This window comes from Brienomyrus brachyistius, chromosome 25 (genome assembly GCF_023856365.1).
Source record: "Brienomyrus brachyistius isolate T26 chromosome 25, BBRACH_0.4, whole genome shotgun sequence".
Taxonomy (NCBI): domain Eukaryota; kingdom Metazoa; phylum Chordata; class Actinopteri; order Osteoglossiformes; family Mormyridae; genus Brienomyrus; species Brienomyrus brachyistius.
This window is the reverse complement of record NC_064557.1, coordinates 9352252-9370929: the sequence shown is the minus strand read 5'-3', so window position 1 is coordinate 9370929 and position 18678 is coordinate 9352252. Positions and strand designations below refer to the sequence as shown.

Here is an 18678-nt window from a genome sequence, read left to right as displayed (position 1 = left end):
GTAAACGGATTTGCGGTCCGTCATTCCGCAGGATTCTGGGTGTTTTTCACGGAAGCGTTATTTGGCGAAAACTCCGTTTATAGAAAGCGCTGCACTTCTAATCTGTCGTCCCGGAATACAAATCGTCTGCCGCTTGCGTCGCTGCACCTCCTTAGCGACCGAATGCGGTCACGGCAGCGTCTGATCATCTTCTGGGGAAAAAGGCGGGTGCCTCTGTTTGATAAGATCCGGCGCGTGCCGGTACCCCCAGCGCCAGTGATGCTGGCTCTGTGTTTAATCCACCATATCTGATCGCATCGCGGCCTAACTTTCCGTCACGCGCCGTAGCGCCACTCAACACGCCGCCGGTTTGTTTTAACCCGACGAGGGCAAGGATGCAAACATCTGTCGGACATAAATCACAGGCTTTTTCCGCTCCTGTCTGCTCGAGCACAGAAACCGGACAGAAAAGCCTGGATTCCGTCTCACGATGGACGTCCATCCCTGAAGACCCTGTGGGGATCTCGACAGACCAAAAACAGCATCCTTTCAGCCGAGGCTTTCAAACGGCGACCAGGAGCTGACAGCCACTCCGAAGCGCGTGTCTTTCTGCTCGCACGCCTTTGAAAAGCTGTCATTTCCGGTGAGTTAGAAGCCTAATTACCGCGAGTAAATCCGGTTACCCTACAGCGACATTCCAGGCAGTGTTCCGCCGCGCGGGCCGGGAGGGGGGTTCCGCGTTCCCAGCCTGCCCGTCTATTTCCGTCCATCCTCCGCGCCGGCCGCTCTCAGATCCACAAGGATGTACATATTTAATCTCCGAGGCCCTTTCAGATGCAGGGCCTGTGGAAAATCGCGGAATGTTCTGAGGAGCGTGCCAAATTCCCCGGCACAACTCTCACGTTCTCGGGGGGAGCGAAAATTAAGGCGCGGTAAAAACATGGTCGATCCCGTGTCACGGCTGATGAAATGCCCAAAGGACGGGAAAGGACTCCTTAATGCCTGCTAGTACTATCATTATTATTATTATTATTTTTATTACTGTCGTTATTATGATGTTCCAGATTTCCCTGACGATGAGCACTGGGTTTGCTATTTTCACAGCAAATCCCCTCTATAAAAACAGCTTCTAACTTGCTCATAAAATAATAAGTATGACTGACTCCTTGAGCCATTTGTACCGCTTGTTTTGTAGAGTGGACCAGGTTAAGCCGCTAACACTCGGCTTACACAGACTACTTAACCCACCAGATGACCTGCGGGTTACCACCCAGCCCTTAACTGCCACCTCACCTGCTGCAAATCATCTGGCTGGCCCCCGACATGGTGGGGGGTGGCAGGTGTCTAACCTCATTCCTTCATCCCCTGTCCCTCGGCATGCTTGCTCACCAGCGCCCCCCACCTGGGCTAACCACACTCCTCTGAAAATGCTGACTCACTCGTTGATGCACATTCCCCAAGTAAATCAACCCAATTATGGCGTTTTGTCTGAAACAACCCCCCCCCTCGTGTCCTGCTGCCGTGTCAGTTACACTTGCTCCGCTTGCTGCCCGCACGGGTCCCCTGTTTGACGAGACCTGACAAGCTGCGCTGATTATTTCAATTAATTTCCAGCAGTTATAGGTGATTTGTGGGGTTTATCCACTCTATATGCAAATGAGCGTGGCATGACATCCATTCAGCGGCCGTAACAAAGAGCCCACCCCCCCATCTAAACTGTGGGTATCTATACAGGTGAATAGCCGGACACATCAGGCATGTACCGTATAATTCCCCCCCCCCACAAGTGGTATCATAATCCAGGCTTTCCTGGAAAATGGCTCTCCCACTCAAATACATCCGCTCGCGTTATTTTGCAAATTATTAATCTGGTTCCAAAACAAAAACGACCGAGTACAACGCTGCCGTCCACTGCCAGTCCGCGCATTAAATGCGACATCCGGGGTTGCGGCAATTATATCATCCTGCTGCTAATCACATAGCTGGAGTCATTTAATCCCAGAAGGGTGCACTTTCAGTCAGACTGGTTGGAAAATTACTCCTCGCGATGTAATTTTGACATGCTCACACCCCCCCCCACATCCTAAATGTGAAAAAGGGCCTTTGGATGAGAAGCAAGGAATATTTCCCAGAAAAAAACCGGTGAAACATCACCGCCCGAGTTTATCGGAAAGGCGAGGGCATAAGGCAGGTCCTGTCAGTCATCGCTACGGATAACTGACTGTCCGTCAACTTGGCCAGTTTTTCCGGCGTACAGTTTCCATCGAGCAGGAACGAGCATAAGATAGGTGACATTTAGTTTTAAAAACCACACAGACAGCAGGTCATCTGGGTGACATGTAGGGAGGGGGACAGGGGGGGGCGATTTGCCCCCAGCTAATGGCTAAAAATCACCGTGGCGATCCGGGGCCATATTCTGATGTTAATATAAGTGCTTAGCTGATACGGACCAATTTGGTATTCCAACACACGCATCTCAGGAAAATACAAAACCTCTTGTTGCAGATGAATATTTATTAACCGTAATACGCTTGATAACACAACAGGATTGCAAAAAATGCAGGTACCTCGAGCTAAAACGATGCATTATCTTGTCTTTATTTTAAAAACATCCTCACCCCCCCCCCCCACGGAAGACCAAGAAAGACACAGATGCCCCAAAGACACAGAGAGAGCTGTTTTTATCTTACATCAAACGCAGGTTTTCACAGGTGTCCAGTAAGTCAATAAATGTGAAAAGAAACCCGTCGTTTGAAACTTCTGTGAAACTGTGTGAAGAAAATAAAATAAAATAAAGATTTGGCCGTCATCCGCAGTTAATGCTGTTGATCAGGGCTGAATGAAAGCGAATGTTAATGCCTCCCCAGGCTCAGGGGAGGGAGCCTGTGGGGCAGAGATGTGCAAACACACCAGGCCAGCACTGTCAATAATACATGATTTGGGTCCAGCTGTTAACCAAATTACATGGCCCGCGCTTCCAGCTTCCCCGGAATGATTAACGCCGCTGTTTTCAGCCAGTGCCCATGATTCACGCCCCCTGCTAATAACAGAGAACTGTGATTGGCCACAGAGCAGATGGCTGCCCAAGAAACTCCCCGATTATTCGCCGAGGGGTGTCACACGGTATGCACCGAGGACCAAAGCCTTCTGTGTCTGTCACGACATTTTGAGATTAGTGTCGGATGCCTGAGGGTCACTGAAGCAGACCAGTTATAGGCTTCCGGAGAATCTCAGACTGACCAACTGTTAGACTGTGTGTGACGTCCAGTAAATCTCACTGCCACTCCAATGCAGTGACAAAGCACACTGATACCCCCCCTCCCCTCACCCGAGTGACAGACCTCACCACCCCCCCACTGGAAAGACAGACCTCACTGCCCCCCCCACCGGACTGATAGACCCCACTGCCCCCCCCACTGGAATGATAGACCCCACTGCCCCCCCCCCACCGAAGTGATAGACCCCACTGCCCCCCCCCCCACCGAAGTGATAGACCCCACTGTCCCCCCACCGGAATAACAGAACCAATCACCCCCCATTTAATTTCCAGTCTCACTCTGACCCGGGGCTCCAATAACACAAGCAGGAGATTCCTGACAAGCTTCCCAGCATCGCCCCCATCGCCCCCATCGCCCCCCCCCTCACCCTCCCGTGACTTATTTTCCCTCCTGTTCCCTTTCTTTTTACTTCACCTCTATCAATTAAGAGGTAATGGCCTCTCCCAGCCTGCCGCCGGCCCTCACGGTCTCCGCCTGCGGAGATGAACCCGACGCCGCTCCCCCTGACAGAGAAGGGGGTCAGCGTTTCTCACCCTGCCTGCCCCCCGCCCCGTGTAAAACCCGTCCAGATGGATTACTCTGAGGGCACCTGGCTCCCCATCGATTAATTTTAAACGGTGGTGAAACGATCATTTTTTTTCCCCGTGAAAATAATCTTGTGAAGTTCGCTCGCGCTCCTTCAGTATGGGGTGGCAGGGACCTTCCTGGGCTGCAGGCCTCCAACAGGCCTCCCAAGTCTGCGGTCAGTCATGCATATTTTGTCCCGTCGGGTCATCGTACGTTTTCCCTAGCAAAAAAACAGCACACTGTTTACAGATCGTGAAAATGCAGTGAAATCCTACAAACCCGCGTCGGACCTTGGTTCTGGCTCAGTTGTCGTTTGCCTCGCTTTTCTGCGTCTTGACGAGGGCACAAGCGGGAGAAAAGGCCTCTGAGGCAGGGACGCCTGAGAAAGTTGGCCGTCAATCACGGCGAGGGACCTCAGCAAGGGGGGGCCTATGAGCGACAGTGGCGGTAAATCGGTGGGCTTGCTAATCGCCCTATTCCGCCGAACTAACCATCAAAATTTAAGTGGCTTCTTGAACCCGCAGCGTCTGTAAGAGTGAGAAGGCTCCACCCCCCCGTGCCTCGGCTGCACTGTCCTCAGCTGTCTGACAAGCCGCGGTTAGGATTAGCACCCCCTGCCCCCCCCCCACCAGGCTAAGCCACCGCGCAGGCTGCTCCCCCGACCTTGTCTAATCCAAGAGTTTCTTGTCACTTATTTCCTCAGGGGGTGACAGGCAGCTCCGGTGGGGCGAGGGGTGGGGTGTGCGTGAATTCCGGACCCCGCAGGGATTGTAAACACCCAATGAGACGCCCGGGCCGATCCGGAGCGGCTTGTAGCGCTCCCGGTGCGGGAGTCTCACTTCAGGAACGGCTGCCATGGAAACTATACCTCAGGGCGGAACACTCCGGAACACGGGAAGATGGGGATGGTTCATTAGCATGCAGGCGCTGGGAGAACGCCCTTTAATCCTATATGGTGGGGAGGTAAAGTGCGTATAGCTGCTCATACTGTACATTCCCACAGTGTGGTTGTGTGTGCGTGTGTGTCTGTGTGTGTGTGTGTGTGCGGGGGGTCTGCAAATTAAACACTATCATTCAGTTCTCTTCCACATTTGGAAAATAATGAAAAACTGATAAAACGTACGACATCAATCTCAGAAAAGTACGAGGGGCCAGCTCAGCAGCGCACGTCGCCATCGCCAACCCCCTGCCCGCTGTGACCCCTCCCACAGCCTCCCTTTCTGCCCCCCCCCGAGCCGAAGTCACAGCAGAAGAAGCTCCGGATGCTTCCCCCCGTCTCCGTGTCACGGGGATCTGTCCGCCGTCCCGCCCGGATGAGGCCCAGCGAGCGCAGAGTGCTCGCAGATTCCATCCGCCTCTAATTCATGAGATGCCATCCTGAAGCCGTCTCTGTGAGGCTGTTACCGATGGTGACGGTGCCGCTTGGGTCTCGGGGGGAAGGCGGCGTCCCGAACTGTCACATTCATCTGTCCCTATAATCCCTGGAAAAGTTACATCACCAGGGTTCATCTCAAATTACTTCATGCCCCAAAAGCAGTAGGGAGCCTGACAGGTCCGCATTGGGCAGTGAGGCAGCCCCGGCTGGGTCACATGGCACACATGAGAGGCCGGCACACGCGCTGAGGATGCACATGGATATTCCGCATCGTCGCAATCGCTGGTCCTCGGCTAGTGCGGTAATCACGACTTTACCGGCGGCAGTCTTTAACGAGTGCGCCCCCTGCTGTCCTCACCTGCCGCCCGGCCAGCTGCTCTTAATTCAATTCCGGCTGCCTCAGTAAAATACTCATCTGTATAAATTCAATTGTTTTTCCATTCAATTTATTCGCGAGCAGCAAGTTCCCCTTGAACACCCCCCCCCCACTCCCACCCCAAAGGTCTTAAACAGAGATTTAGCATCAGCATTACAAGTGGATCTTAATCCAATAAATTAAGAGGAGGGCTACATACAGGCGCAGCAGCGGTGGTTCACATTATAAGGCTGATTCGGCGACGTGGGGGGGGGTCACGTGTGATTGACAGGGAGGGAGAGCCACACCTCAGGGGGCCTGCTGTGCTGCTGACCTCATACAGGTCTTCATGAATACTTTACGAGGGTATTCTTGCCTGTTCCAGTCCCTCCCCCCTCCAGTTTCCATAGGTGGTACACTCCACATATTGAATTACCTACTGGTGCCATCCCAAAGATCAGGAATGGGGGGGGGTGATTTCTTAGCATGCTATGTGAAAAAAGATAAAACACATATTGACTTTCTGTTGTGGCAGGGATATTATAACCCTTCAGGGATGGGTTTTAAGCAGGAAGAGTGAAGTTAGGTGTCCCAGGGAGGCTGTCAGTGTGATGGAATCAAAACAACAACGGTGATCAGAATGAGAGATGAGTTGTGATTGGAGGAGGAGCTTTACTTTTTGGGGGGGGGGGGAATTTTCACTTGCTGTACTCAGAGAGGATGGGCTGTGTTTGAAACTTGCCAACCGTAAAGGGTAAAGCTTGTTGTCACCCAAAGACACACCCCTCCCATGCCTCAGCTGGTCTCTTCTGCCAAATTGCTTTTGCTAGGGACCCGGGTTCGAGTGAGAGTGCGAGTAACGTCCAGTGGTTAGTGAGCAGTTCTCATTCCTCCCAGAGGAGGGCAGCACGCTTACCAAAGTGCCCCGGCACTAACCACACCTGCGTGGATCCCCGTGGCATTCCGACACGCCGAGGAGCCTTTGGAATTGTCACGGGGATTCTGGGAAAATCCCAGAAGGGAGAGACCGGAGGGTCGCCATGGTGACAGTGCTCAGCCCCCCGGGGGCTCTCACCCTGCTGTCGCTACTCGGGGAAGGATCATGCTCCGTAAGTTTGACCTGTGGCGAATGTGGTTCAGGAACCAGGATTCTGAGTGCCCGGACAGCTGGGACTGGACCCCATTCTACTAATGGTCTACTGGCAGCCCTCCTGGTGAAGAGCCCACCTCATCCCGGCTGCTGGCTGATAAAGACTCCAGTCTGTGCCAAAACTGAACCTCACCCCGAAAGTGCTGATCTGATCTTACCCGTAAATCACACTGCACTCACGCAGACGCGTCACCCAGGGTCCGGACCTGACCCTCAGTGGGTGGCCTAAAACACATTAACTGAAGGGGATTAGCATAATCAGGCAGCAGCTGGCTACGCTTTAAATTGTTTATAAAAGCTTATTTACACACCTAAATGTCTGCACGATGAGTAACATCTATTTCTCCTTTTATAATAATATTGATTTCTCATATATAAATGGTAGCGTTGCATAGCTCAGCACATTAAGGACCTCAATTCATGTCTGGAGGGTCATGGGTTTGAATCCTATGCTGTGGCGATCTTATCAACATTGAGTGAGGTGTTTAACTACAAATGTTCCAGGGATGCTGATCCTTACTCTGGCCCGTACTACGAAGCGGGTTACTGGCTTAACTTGTCGGATTTAAGGTACCACAGTTTAAATGGACTTCGTATTCGTTCATCTACATTTTGCCCAGGCTACCTTAAATCTACCTTACATTTTGCCCAGACTACCTTAAATCCGACAAGGTACCCCGATAAGGCAGGAACCCCGCTTCGTATTACAGGTCCCTGCTCAATAAGTAGATGTTAATCTAAGGATGGCTGTTCATGCGCCAAGGTGACTGCAGCTGTGGGGATGCCGATCATATGCTAACAGTCTGAGTTATCAGCGACTATCAGGATGTTAATGACGGAAACCGTTGCAGCCCTGTCAGGTGGACGGTCCCTCTGGTCCATCAACTGGATGATGGCATCATGCGGAAAAAAATGACCAATCGCAAATGAGCTCAAACTGCAATCCAGGGCGCCTGATTCATCTGCCAAACTCCCCTCTCGTTGTGTTAAGGTACACATACTCCACAGTGTGACTTCAACACAGGAAGTGACATCAGGAAAGGTGCAACATGTTGGTGTTACGCTCCCATTCTGCTGACCTACACGCACGTTCACGAATCGTCTCAGCTAATCCTGCAGGCCGTCGCATATGACAGTTGGGGACTAAGACACAGAAAAGATTCCACATCCTGTATAACTGCATAAACCATGAAACTTACATGCATTTATCCCGAAAAAAGCATGTTGCCATGGCAACACAATTGTTCGTAAAACATATTCGTAAATGATAGTAATCACGCTGAAAACTAAACGGTTTATTAATAATGATGGACTACGGCAAGCCCGTCTCAGATGGATGGCTCAGCCCATATTTTGACCCGGTCAAGGGGCCCTGAGCGAGATGTTGGTGTACGTCGGATTCTTCGTCCATCGCTTTCGACTTTGTGATTTTACAGACGCGTACGCGATAGGGAGTGGGAGCTCTGCCAATTCCATCTACTGGCCTCCGTACAGCCGCAAAAGCTCGGTTTCCACACAAAAGCAGACACAACACATTGTACAGTGTTGCATTTTGGGTAATTACAGCCTTCGGGCTTCGAGGTCAGCTCTCATTGTGCCCACAGTTAAATAGAGATGGATCCCAGAGGATGGCCCACTGTGTGGTGCTGTCGCCTCACACCTCCAGGGCTGCAGGTTCAAATCCCACCTCTGCGGTATGTGTGGGGTCTGCGCTTCTCCCTCCGGCACATGCATTTTTATTGGGTACTCCGGATTCCTCCTGCTCTTTCCACCTGGGCATTTCCTGGCCTTTTATCTTGTATCTCCAGGCCCCCCATGACTCAGTCCAGCGTAAATGGTTAGAAGATAGATATTTCACATATAGATTCATACAGAGGTTTTGTCCCAGCCCGGCCTGCATTATTAACCTCTTCCTACAGCCAGAGGGCTCCGTGAGTCAATTCAAACTGAGAAGCCCGCTGAAGGTCACCGTTGCAAAACCAGTCCTGGGACATGCGACCTTCAGCTGCTCTGTCGCTGCTAGTGGGGTCCATGGAGGGTCCATGGAGTCAAATAGCTACACAGAACAGAACCCCATCCGCACCAACAACCCACAGGTGACCGATTCTCAGCCCTCGTTTCCAAGTGACCTGTAGTATCCCTGACAGGCGGCTCTTGAATCACACGGCTCGGCGTCAAATGAGGCCATCAGACCCTAAATGAGATGTGTTTAAATAACGAAGCAGGAGGTCCCTGCCTGTCAGACGTCTCACTCATTCCTTAATAGTGAAAAAAGAGAGCGAGTGAGCTGGGCGTCCTCAGCCCCGCAGATGGAATGCTATCCGGGAGGCAGCGACGTCGCTCACCCCGAATCCCTGCACATCAGAAACCTGCTTCCCCTGTACTGCTTTGAATTCCATTTTTAAAATGTATCACATTCTTCATTGATAAGCCCCCCCCACCCCCTGCCAATATGGTCCAGTCCACGTGGCCTCATTTTCATTCATCGTCCTTCAAAGGTCTGCTAAAGGGGGAATCCCACACTCTGATGGAGTTGTCTGTCCTCTCTTAAATGTGTGTGTGTGGGGGGGGGGTCCAATATCACCCCTTTAAATGTCCTCTGGCTCCATTAGTGACTTGGGATAAGCTTGGTAGGACTGGCACATTTCACAGGGGCGGGGGTGGAGGAGGACGCGAGGCAGATTCGGGCGGTCATCTCCGTAACGACCAGCCAGACTCATTGCAGGCTGATATTTATACACGGAGTTCGCCTGCAGAAGAGCGCCCCCTATGACTAGGAAGGGGGGAGTGAGACCTAACACCATACTGGGCTGCTGGAGAGATGTGGATCTCTGTCAAGTTTCACTTAATATATTAATATAAAAATTCATCACACTTCATGTCCAGCGATGGGCGATTAAAATTAAACAAAGAAAGGCCGCCCCCTGCACCCAAATGACCAATTAAATGGCAGCAAATCACTCGCTTTATGCCCTGCCATGCCCCTCCTCCATTAAGATCCCTGGCAGATGTTGTGGGGCGACCAGGTGCCACTTCATCATTAAGCTGTCAGTTACTCAACGTGGACAGCACCCAGCTGTGCTTACCTCCACCCGCCAGAAGGGGGCGGCAGTGAGCTTACCCACCGCCCCCATGTGACACCTAGCGGCTTGCATACAGGTTAGGAATTGGCCAACTGATGTAGTTTGTCAAATTAAAGCAGGGTGCCGCTGATTACCATCACTTTTTGGCTTTGTATTGGACGTGCGAGTGTTTTGTGTTTAATCCAACAGCACGCACAAGCATTATGCTAATGCTGGCTGCCATCGCCACAATCGTCGCCGACTGGCCAGGGAACTCAGCTCTAACCACCACTCCAGAGAGCACTGGGAACACTGGGATGGCGTGAATCAGCGAGACGGACACTGGCGTGGGACTTTACGCTTTTTACGCAGATTCGATCAAGTGAATTACCGAAGCCGGGGACTTGGTCTTAGTGTTGGCAATGGAGAGCGAGGGGGAGAGGAGAAATAACACAGACGGGTGTCAGCGAGTAACGGCAGGAGATGCTTCTGGAAGCCCCCCCCGAGATGCTCTCCCACAATTCCACAGTCTTGGTCCTGGGGGTACCGGCGGACCCCCCTGGGTGGGTGCTGCAGGTGTGTATGTGAGATGAGCCAGCACTCACGGCAGGGGGTCCAGCACACCCCCACCCCCCTGGGCCCACCAAGGAAACCCCTGGGGATAGAAATGTCGCTGTGAGGACTCATCTCATCTCACCTTCGGGCTGTATTACAGCCCCAGCGGGAGTGGGTGTCTCCGTAAGACTACTGGCGTCTAGAAGCCTCCGTGGGAGTCTTGCCGGTGACCTTCGCGCGAACTCATTGGCTCTCTACATCGTAGAGACGTTTCTGCCGCAGCAGAGTTCGCGGACATCACCGTTCCCGCCGTACAGCAGGGGCAGATACACGTACGAATCGGCCGCTTCCTCTCGCACTGGGCGCTCGGAAACTGCGCCACATGCCTGTGTTCGTGATGCACAGAGACCCCCCCCCCATATTCAACACAAAGGTGGTGCCCCCTTGCCTCAGACAATAAACACTTACACAATGAACTGTGAGTCACTTATAACTGGCAGCTTCCTGTACCCGCTGTTTATGTGTCACCAGAGGTGGGGGGGGGAAGTGGGGGGGGTGTTTATACTATCAAATATACCAAGCGGGGCATCAAACAAGCGGGACTTTCGAGCTGCCGTGGCCATTTTGCATGAAAACGCGGCAATAAGCTTTTAACATGGAAACATCATCGCCGCTTATCTTCAAAGGGACTAGAGGAGCGATCTCATAATCCTGCTTCCTTGCACGCCCGAGTTCTGTATAATTAAATACGTTAATTTGGGCTTTCGGGGGGTGGAGGCAACAATCATTTGAATTTACATTAAATTATTTAGCCAACGCTTTTGTCCAAAGTGACGCGGACGGCACACGGCTGTCAGAGAACCAGCTTATGCAAGTGCAGGCCGGACTTCCGATGGACAACCAGGACCATGCGAGTTAAACACATCCGTCACAGAACATGCATCTGACAGCCGAGCCATTCGAACCAGCACACATTTAGGACTAAACGTGACTAGATACGACCAGTGTTGCCAAGAGACCATCGCCGATGGAGATGGTCAGGGATCGTTTCCATTGTCTGAGGTGTTCCTAGACAAGATGGGTTTTGAGGCAACCCCAAGAAAATTTATGGAGCTGTCAGGGCCAAACCTGCCTGGACTGGAGCGATTTCGCTACGGGGAGTCAAGGCTCCAGATTTCAGTGAGATGTGTACAGGGCAGAGAGCACCATCTATGAGTGTATAAACATGATGGTATGTGTGGCTGGGATCTTTGTGACTATTAGAGTAACAGCTGACCCCATGAGGACGCCTCCGTGAGGGGAGGGGCCAGTTTATTTAAAAGGGGGGGTCCCTGTGAGCCAGTTCTGTTCAAACAGCCTGACGGGCCAGAACTTTGCATGTTGCTAAGATGTGGCAGTTTGGGAACGTTAATTGCATGAAAATGAGATGCGATGTGAAGGCAGCAGTCGGGACGTGTGTGTGCGTTTGTGTGTGTGTGTATTCATGTGTGTGTGCGTGTGCCCCTGGGGAATTTGCCCAAAATCACCGTCAAACAGCCTCCCCAAGCCGGTTTAGGACTGATTTACATCTGCAGCACATAAGCCGCCTCCCACTCGCTGGAGTGTCCTTGTAAAAGCTGTTTTATATTCCCTTTTACAGGATTTGGGAATTAATTCAGTAAATATGGTGTATTAAACTGTAACAGCTTCCTTTCTCCTGGTCTTCAGCAGGGCCGTCACGACGCGTCGCAGCCCTGTAACGGGATCAGCCAGTCGACTCCGCCCACTGCCGGCTCATTAAGTAGGAGATTAACTGCAGACGAGCCCAAGCTAATGGTGCCACAGAATCTGGCGGACCTCTCCTGGACAGGAAGGAAAACGCCCTCCTCTCCCGCATGCTGCCGTTCCTGTTTCCCATCATGCCTTGTCACATCATTCAGCCGGACCGCCTAAATGGGTATGTTTACCGTGCCTGGCGGCAGCCTCGCAATCACCGGGGGGGCGGGGACGATATGTGATCCACGACTCCGCGCTTCTCTGCGATTTCTCCAGACCCCTTCGAAGATGAGAGCCACGCACGGCATGAATTAATGATGGCGGGGGAGACCGCAGCGGCGCAGCCGGCGTTCCCCCAAGCCACCAACGTGTTATTTACTGCGACGTTTTATCCATTTATCCCCTTAAAACCCTCGCTTGAGTGTGACTGTTGCTACCACGGTAAGAGGTTTGCTAATCCTCCCTGGTCGAGAATAAAAGAAAGTCTTTCCCCCTCCAGGCTGCAGGGGGCCAGCAATGAAACTTCCCAATTCACCTGCATCACAGGGTCAAAGGTCATGGGTTGGTACCATAACGCCCCCTAATGGCAGATGAGTCGCCAAGCTAAAGAGCCTTTATTTTCCTCAGCGTTATTCATCTCCTGTTATAATTCATTACTTTCTAAGTTAAACGTAATATGTAGTGATGTGTACAATTTTTTACAGTTGTTAGTTTACACTCCATGGATTGGGGGGGGGGGGGAACGGAGCCCTAAGGGAGTCTGGATTTTTCACTTTGCCCCGGCACTCCAGTGATTAATTAACAAGCATCAGAAAGCCTCACATGCAAAAAACTAGATGTGTAAATTATTCACACCTGCATAAGCCAGGTGATGATGTTTTCCATCCAAGCGATGATTTTAATTAATCAGCGGAGCGCTGGAACAAGACAAAAACCTGTACCCCCTCCCCCACTTTCCCCACAGCCCACCCAAGGTCTGGCTCCCCACCCCTGGGACAAGCCGGTAACAATCAGCTCTTGTTGATTTCTAGCCATTACCCATAAGTCACCTTCAGCGCGGTGAAGACGGATGAGCTTTTGACGGACAGCGTTGAAGGGCCTCCAGTGGTACCATCATGCCTTTCTGCGGCTGAAACTCAGCTCCATCTCCGGACGACTGCGATATCTGCGACGCCGCCGAAGTTTAGGGACGGCATCTTCATTTTCGGAAATTAGGGCGGCGCCCAACGACTTTGTTGCTCGGGTTCAAAATAAGAATGGACGGTGTGACGGAAAGTTCCAGATTACACAGTGGACCTGAGTTATGTGCAATCGCACACGAGGTCGTCAGGACACGCGGAAATTCTCAGGGGTCAGGGTCAAAGGTGAAATAACCCCACAGGCATGTGCAGAGAATCAGAGGAATGGAACACGGTGTGTAACAGGGTATTAGCACTCTGACATAATAATGTGACTCTTTTATTCTCAAGTCAAAGACATGAAAAGCATTCTGCATTCCTGGAACAATAAAGCTATAGATGTGAAGCAGCTGTGTGCTCGTTGGGGAATTCTGATCCATTCCTGCATGTCCTCTGAGAGATTAAAGAGTTTGAGGAGCATCTCATACTGCAGATGTTCACCTGTGGGTACAGACACCCGCAGCGAGATGATTATCGCCAACCGCCCCCCCCGTCCGGCTCAGCAGATAATCCATCCTCATTCGGGGAGAAAAACAGACCAAAAAAAAATCACCTCTGGGAGCCTCTCATCTGAGCCCTATTGGGGGGGGGGCCCTCCTGTGAGAATCTTATTGGCAGAATAGCGACTCGGATAAAGGAAGTCTGGTCCCATGTTCAGACGACGGTATCTGCTGCGGGTGCTTGCGAGAGACCGATTCCGAGGAACGGACTGAGACCACTGGTTTGGGTGCCGTTTGGCAGAAGGACCGGCCTGCAGATGGGGTGTCAGGAAGGAAAGACTAGATAAAAGAACAACAAACAAACAAACAAACAAACCAACAGCAACAGCAGCATCAAAAAATATTCTTAAACCGGAATCCTGGATGGCAGAAGGAAGGTCTCTGTGGGCGACCTCCATGTCAGCCTTTGGAGCGAGTTTCAGAAAACAACCCTAACAATTCAATCCTCAGCGCAAAGGGGGCACCTCTGCGTTCCGTTTGAAGAGCAGGATCCGCAAACGATGTCACCCCACTGAAATGCACAAGGCAACCCTGGAGACCGAACGAGATGACAGTGCTAATGAGTAATTAATCCAGCACCTGACATTCATAATTATCACCAAGTATAACCCGGTGGTATCATTATGAAGTGCCAGAACTGGATCCACGCAAAGGTGCCGGGTTCACGGGTCCTGCGGTAAACCTATGGGACATCAACATCTCAATTCAACCGGGCTAATACTACTCATCCTATGACCCGCGTTGCCTTGATGCCCCTGAGATGGCAGATTATATTTGCTCAGTGCATGAAGTGTTTGATTTACAGAGGCAAACAGCTACCTCCGGATCCGCAACAATCACAAGGCGAGTACGACAGGGACAGAGAGGGGAAAAAAACACGTTAATAGAATTAGCTCAAACTCAATTGATGAAAGAAAGGAGTGGAAGAAAATGATTCACATAAATCCTACGCAGACTTGTTAAATCACGGGTGTGCTTTGGCTGTCAAAGCTGACGCCTCCCTAGACGGTGGCCTCTGGGCCAATCAGAGACAGACGTGCAAGCAATCAAACGTGCCGCAAAGACGCCTGTAATTTATGGACAACAAGGGATTCATTCCGGTTCTGGTACTCTGAAGTGTTCCGGTCCGTAAATAAAAGCGAGTTTTTTTTTCTGATGAGGGAGAGATTTAATGTAGCCTTCCTAGGAACAAGTACGAGCGGTCAAATAGCGATTGTGAAGGTGGATCTCGCCGGGTCTGTAGCGTCTGTGTCTAAGTACCGACGCGGAGAGGGACAAATCTTAAAGTTATGGTTCCCGAATAGGATCAGCTCCTGTCGGCGTGACAACCGAGCCCCCCCCTGACATTTACATTGCTAAAAAAAAACATGGGGATGTAGTCATGACGATCACCGTTAACACTGACTTAATCCCGTGATGTTTTTGGGTCGAGATAAAGAAGCAGAATACTGGCCCTTAGCAGAAGGGAGCTGGCTAAGGTATTTCATTTTAATCTAAGAAAACCTTCCTTAACTTAAGCAGAGCAACCTGATCCTGGCTTGACGGCAATGCTCTTTCAGCCCCGGTGACACACGATGGAACCCTGCGGATGTCAAGCCCGGCAGTGATGCTGCCAACGCAGCTGGATGTAAATGCACCCGCTGAAAGCGCATTCTGCCCCAGGGACGCACTGATGGGTGCCAAGGTTCCGATGCCACCTCTTTAGCTGCTGACATCTGATGGTGCGGTCAATCCTCATCAATAATGCGTCTGACGCTTCCTCTTACAGACTAAGGAGTTTCCGGCGAGGGTTGGATACACCCAAATCCAGCTAAATGAGGGGTTTGTGTGCTTCCACTCTCATGTTTTGATGGCGATTATGACAAACTTCGAGACAGAAGGAACTTTCAGGGTTGTGTTTTTGTTAGTGTGAACAAAAGCTAACTTTATCTCCCAGAAGCAAAAAAAAAAAATAATGACAATTTAACAATAGATCTGGGTTCATGAAATCGAGCGAAATTATACAACTTTAAGGACACAAAAGAACAAAATTCTTAAATGACAGAAACTTCAACAATATGTCTCATTAAGCAGACCACAAAAGATAAGGTCAGCACGCCTCGCGTTTCGGATGCTGAGCGAAATGCTAATGTTCTATTTTTACGTTCCGGCCGCCGGGTTTGGGTTTGTTCAGTCAAGACGGTAGGTTAAATCACCACCATCGCTGGAGACCTGCCAATGCCACACACAGCTAAACGCGAGTGCTGGGGGGTCTGCTCCAGCAGGGGGCAGTAGACCGAGACAGCGTGATTAATCATGTGTGCTCTAATGAATTCCCTTGGTCTCCTCAGGGCAAAGCATCGTGGGATGGTACAGGAATTATGGGAAGGGTCGAAAATCGGGTGATGTGAGGGTTTACGTGATGGCAGCGAATCCTTAGTGCTTGTTTATGATTAGTATTATTATTATTTTATTTGATGGATCCATCCATCCATCCATGTTCCTACTGCTTATGCAGAATATGGAAATCTAAAAATCTGCTGTTTAATTTCTATACCTATCTATCGCTAAGAGTATCTGACAGCGACGAGATCGTACTGGTCACCCATGGCGAATTCTCCTGCCCATCTGTCGGCCAGACTGCTGGATGGATCGGGTCGGTTTTTACAGGACAGAGGTCGTTTTCGTCGGACAACACACTGCAAAAGTCTCCCGAATTGGAACTGCAAGCCCCAAGGGGACTGAAAGCAGAGGACAGAGACCCGGAGCATGACGGACAGAGAGCCCTGCGGACATGCCGGGGGGGTGGGTGGGGGAAGAATAGCTCCCTGGAAGAGGGGGCTTTGATCTGCTCGTAAGTCAAGGTGGAGTGGGACGATAATGCCGCTGACTCGAGGGGGGTCCGTGAGCATTACAGAGAGCAGGGCAGGCGGGTCAGTCCTCACCCTCTGTGCCTGTGTATGTATCTGTAAACTACATCCACGTCCGTGTGCGGAGTGTGTGGGCGTCTGTAAATGGCACCCATGTCCGTGTGCGGAGTGTGTGGGCGTCTGTAAATGGCACCCATGTCCGTGTGCGGAGTGTGTGGGCGTCTGTAAATGGCACCCATGTCCGTGTGTGGAGTGTGTGGGCGTCTGTAAATGGCACCCATGTCCGTGTGTGGAGTCTGCGGGCGTCTGTAAACGGCACCCATGTCCGTGTGTGGAGTGTGTGGGCGTCTGTAAATGGCACCCATGTCCGTGTGTGGAGTGTGTGGGCGTCTGTAAACGGCACCCATGTCCGTGTGCGGAGTGTGCGGGCGTCTGTAAACGGCACCCATGTCCGTGTGCGGAGTGTGCGGGCGTCTGTAAACGGCACCCATGTCCGTGTGCGGAGTGTGCGGGCGTCTGTAAACGGCACCCATGTCCGTGTGCGGAGTGTGCGGGCGTCTGTAAACGGCACCCATGTCCGTGTGCGGAGTGTGCGGGCGTCTGTAAACGGCACCCATGTCCGTGTGCGGAGTGTGTGGGCGTCTGTAAATGGCACCCATGTCCGTGTGTGGAGTGTGTGGGCGTCTGTAAATATTACCCATGTCCGTGTGTGGAGTGTGTGGGCGTCTGTAAATGTTACCCATGTCCGTGTGCGGAGTGTGTGGGCGTCTGTAAACGGCACCCATGTCCGTGTGCGGAGTGTGCGGGCGTCTGTAAACGGCACCCATGTCCGTGTGCGGAGTGTGCGGGCGTCTGTAAACGGCACCCATGTCCGTGTGCGGAGTGTGCGGGCGTCTGTAAACGGCACCCATGTCCGTGTGCGGAGTGTGTGGGCGTCTGTAAATGTTACCCATGTCCGTGTGCGGAGTGTGCGGGCGTCTGTAAATGGCACCCATGTCCGTGTGCGGAGTGTGCGGGCGTCTGTAAATGTTACCCATGTCCGTGTGCGGAGTGTGCGGGCGTCTGTAAATGGCACCCATGTCCGTGTGCGGAGTGTGCGGGCGTCTGTAAATGTTACCCATGTCCGTGTGCGGAGTGTGCGGACGTCTGTAAACGGCACCCATGTCCGTGTGCGGAGTGTGCGGACGTCTGTAAACGGCACCCATGTCCGTGTGCGGAGTGTGCGGACGTCTGTAAACGGCACCCATGTCCGTGTGCGGAGTGTGCGGGCGTCTGTAAATGTTACCCATGTCCGTGTGCGGAGTGTGCGGGCGTCTGTAAATGTTACCCATGTCCGTGTGCGGAGTGTGCGGGCGTCTGTAAACGGCACCCATGTCCGTGTGCGGAGTGTGCGGGCGTCTGTAAATGGCACCCATGTCCGTGTGCGGAGTGTGTGGGCGTCTGTAAACGGCACCCATGTCCGTGTGCAGTGCATATATGTGTCTGTTAAACCGTGTCCACATGTGGTGTGCGTGTGTGCGGGTAAATGGGATGTGTGTTCATGTCTGTGTGTGTCTGTAAACAGGACCCATGTCCGTGTGGGGAGCACACATGTGTCTGTAAATGGCAGGCGTGTCCAACTGGTGAGAGTCTTTGTCTTTACACACGTATGTAAGCAGCACTCTGAGACCATTTAAGCTGATGAAATGGAACGCCATGTTTACCTGCCGGGAATTTTCCAGAAAGGTTTTAAGAGCCATTCAATTAAGAACAAATTAAAAACGGGGTGATTTTAATTCAAGCGGTGTGTTCATGTTCGGCCCGGGGTGGAACGAGAAATCAGGCTCTCATTTCCACTGAGGCCTCCTGAGAGAAAATTCCTTTGCGGAAACTGAGAACCCAGCGGGTTGGGAAAACAGCAAGAGAGACACAGGACCAGCGTCACGCAATGTTTGGTGGAGGACTTAATCTGGTATGGCGTCGGGGGCATCAGGGCCGTGAGACTGACTCCATCAGACTTGAGAACGGGGGGGGCATTACCCCCCAGGGAGGAGGTGGGGGGGGGGGTATGGGGGCGGGGGTGATGTTTTCCCAAG

The 18678-nt window shown here is 51.9% G+C and overlaps 1 protein-coding gene and 1 long non-coding RNA gene across 3 annotated transcripts in view; one reads left to right on the top strand and one right to left on the bottom strand.

The window, feature by feature from the left end:
• Positions 1-18678, bottom strand: part of galntl6 (polypeptide N-acetylgalactosaminyltransferase like 6) — a 98996-nt gene that overhangs the window by 48855 nt on the left and 31463 nt on the right. The gene's annotated exons all lie outside the window — the stretch shown is intronic.
• Positions 14-13322, top strand: LOC125720741 (uncharacterized). 2 transcript variants are annotated; one of them, XR_007385555.1, is made up of 3 exons: positions 14-622; positions 12032-12257; positions 13108-13322. It is a non-coding gene; the product is annotated as an uncharacterized LOC125720741 (long non-coding RNA). The 2 variants fall into 2 exon arrangements; XR_007385556.1 differs by lacking the exon at positions 13108-13322 and adding an exon at positions 12353-12597.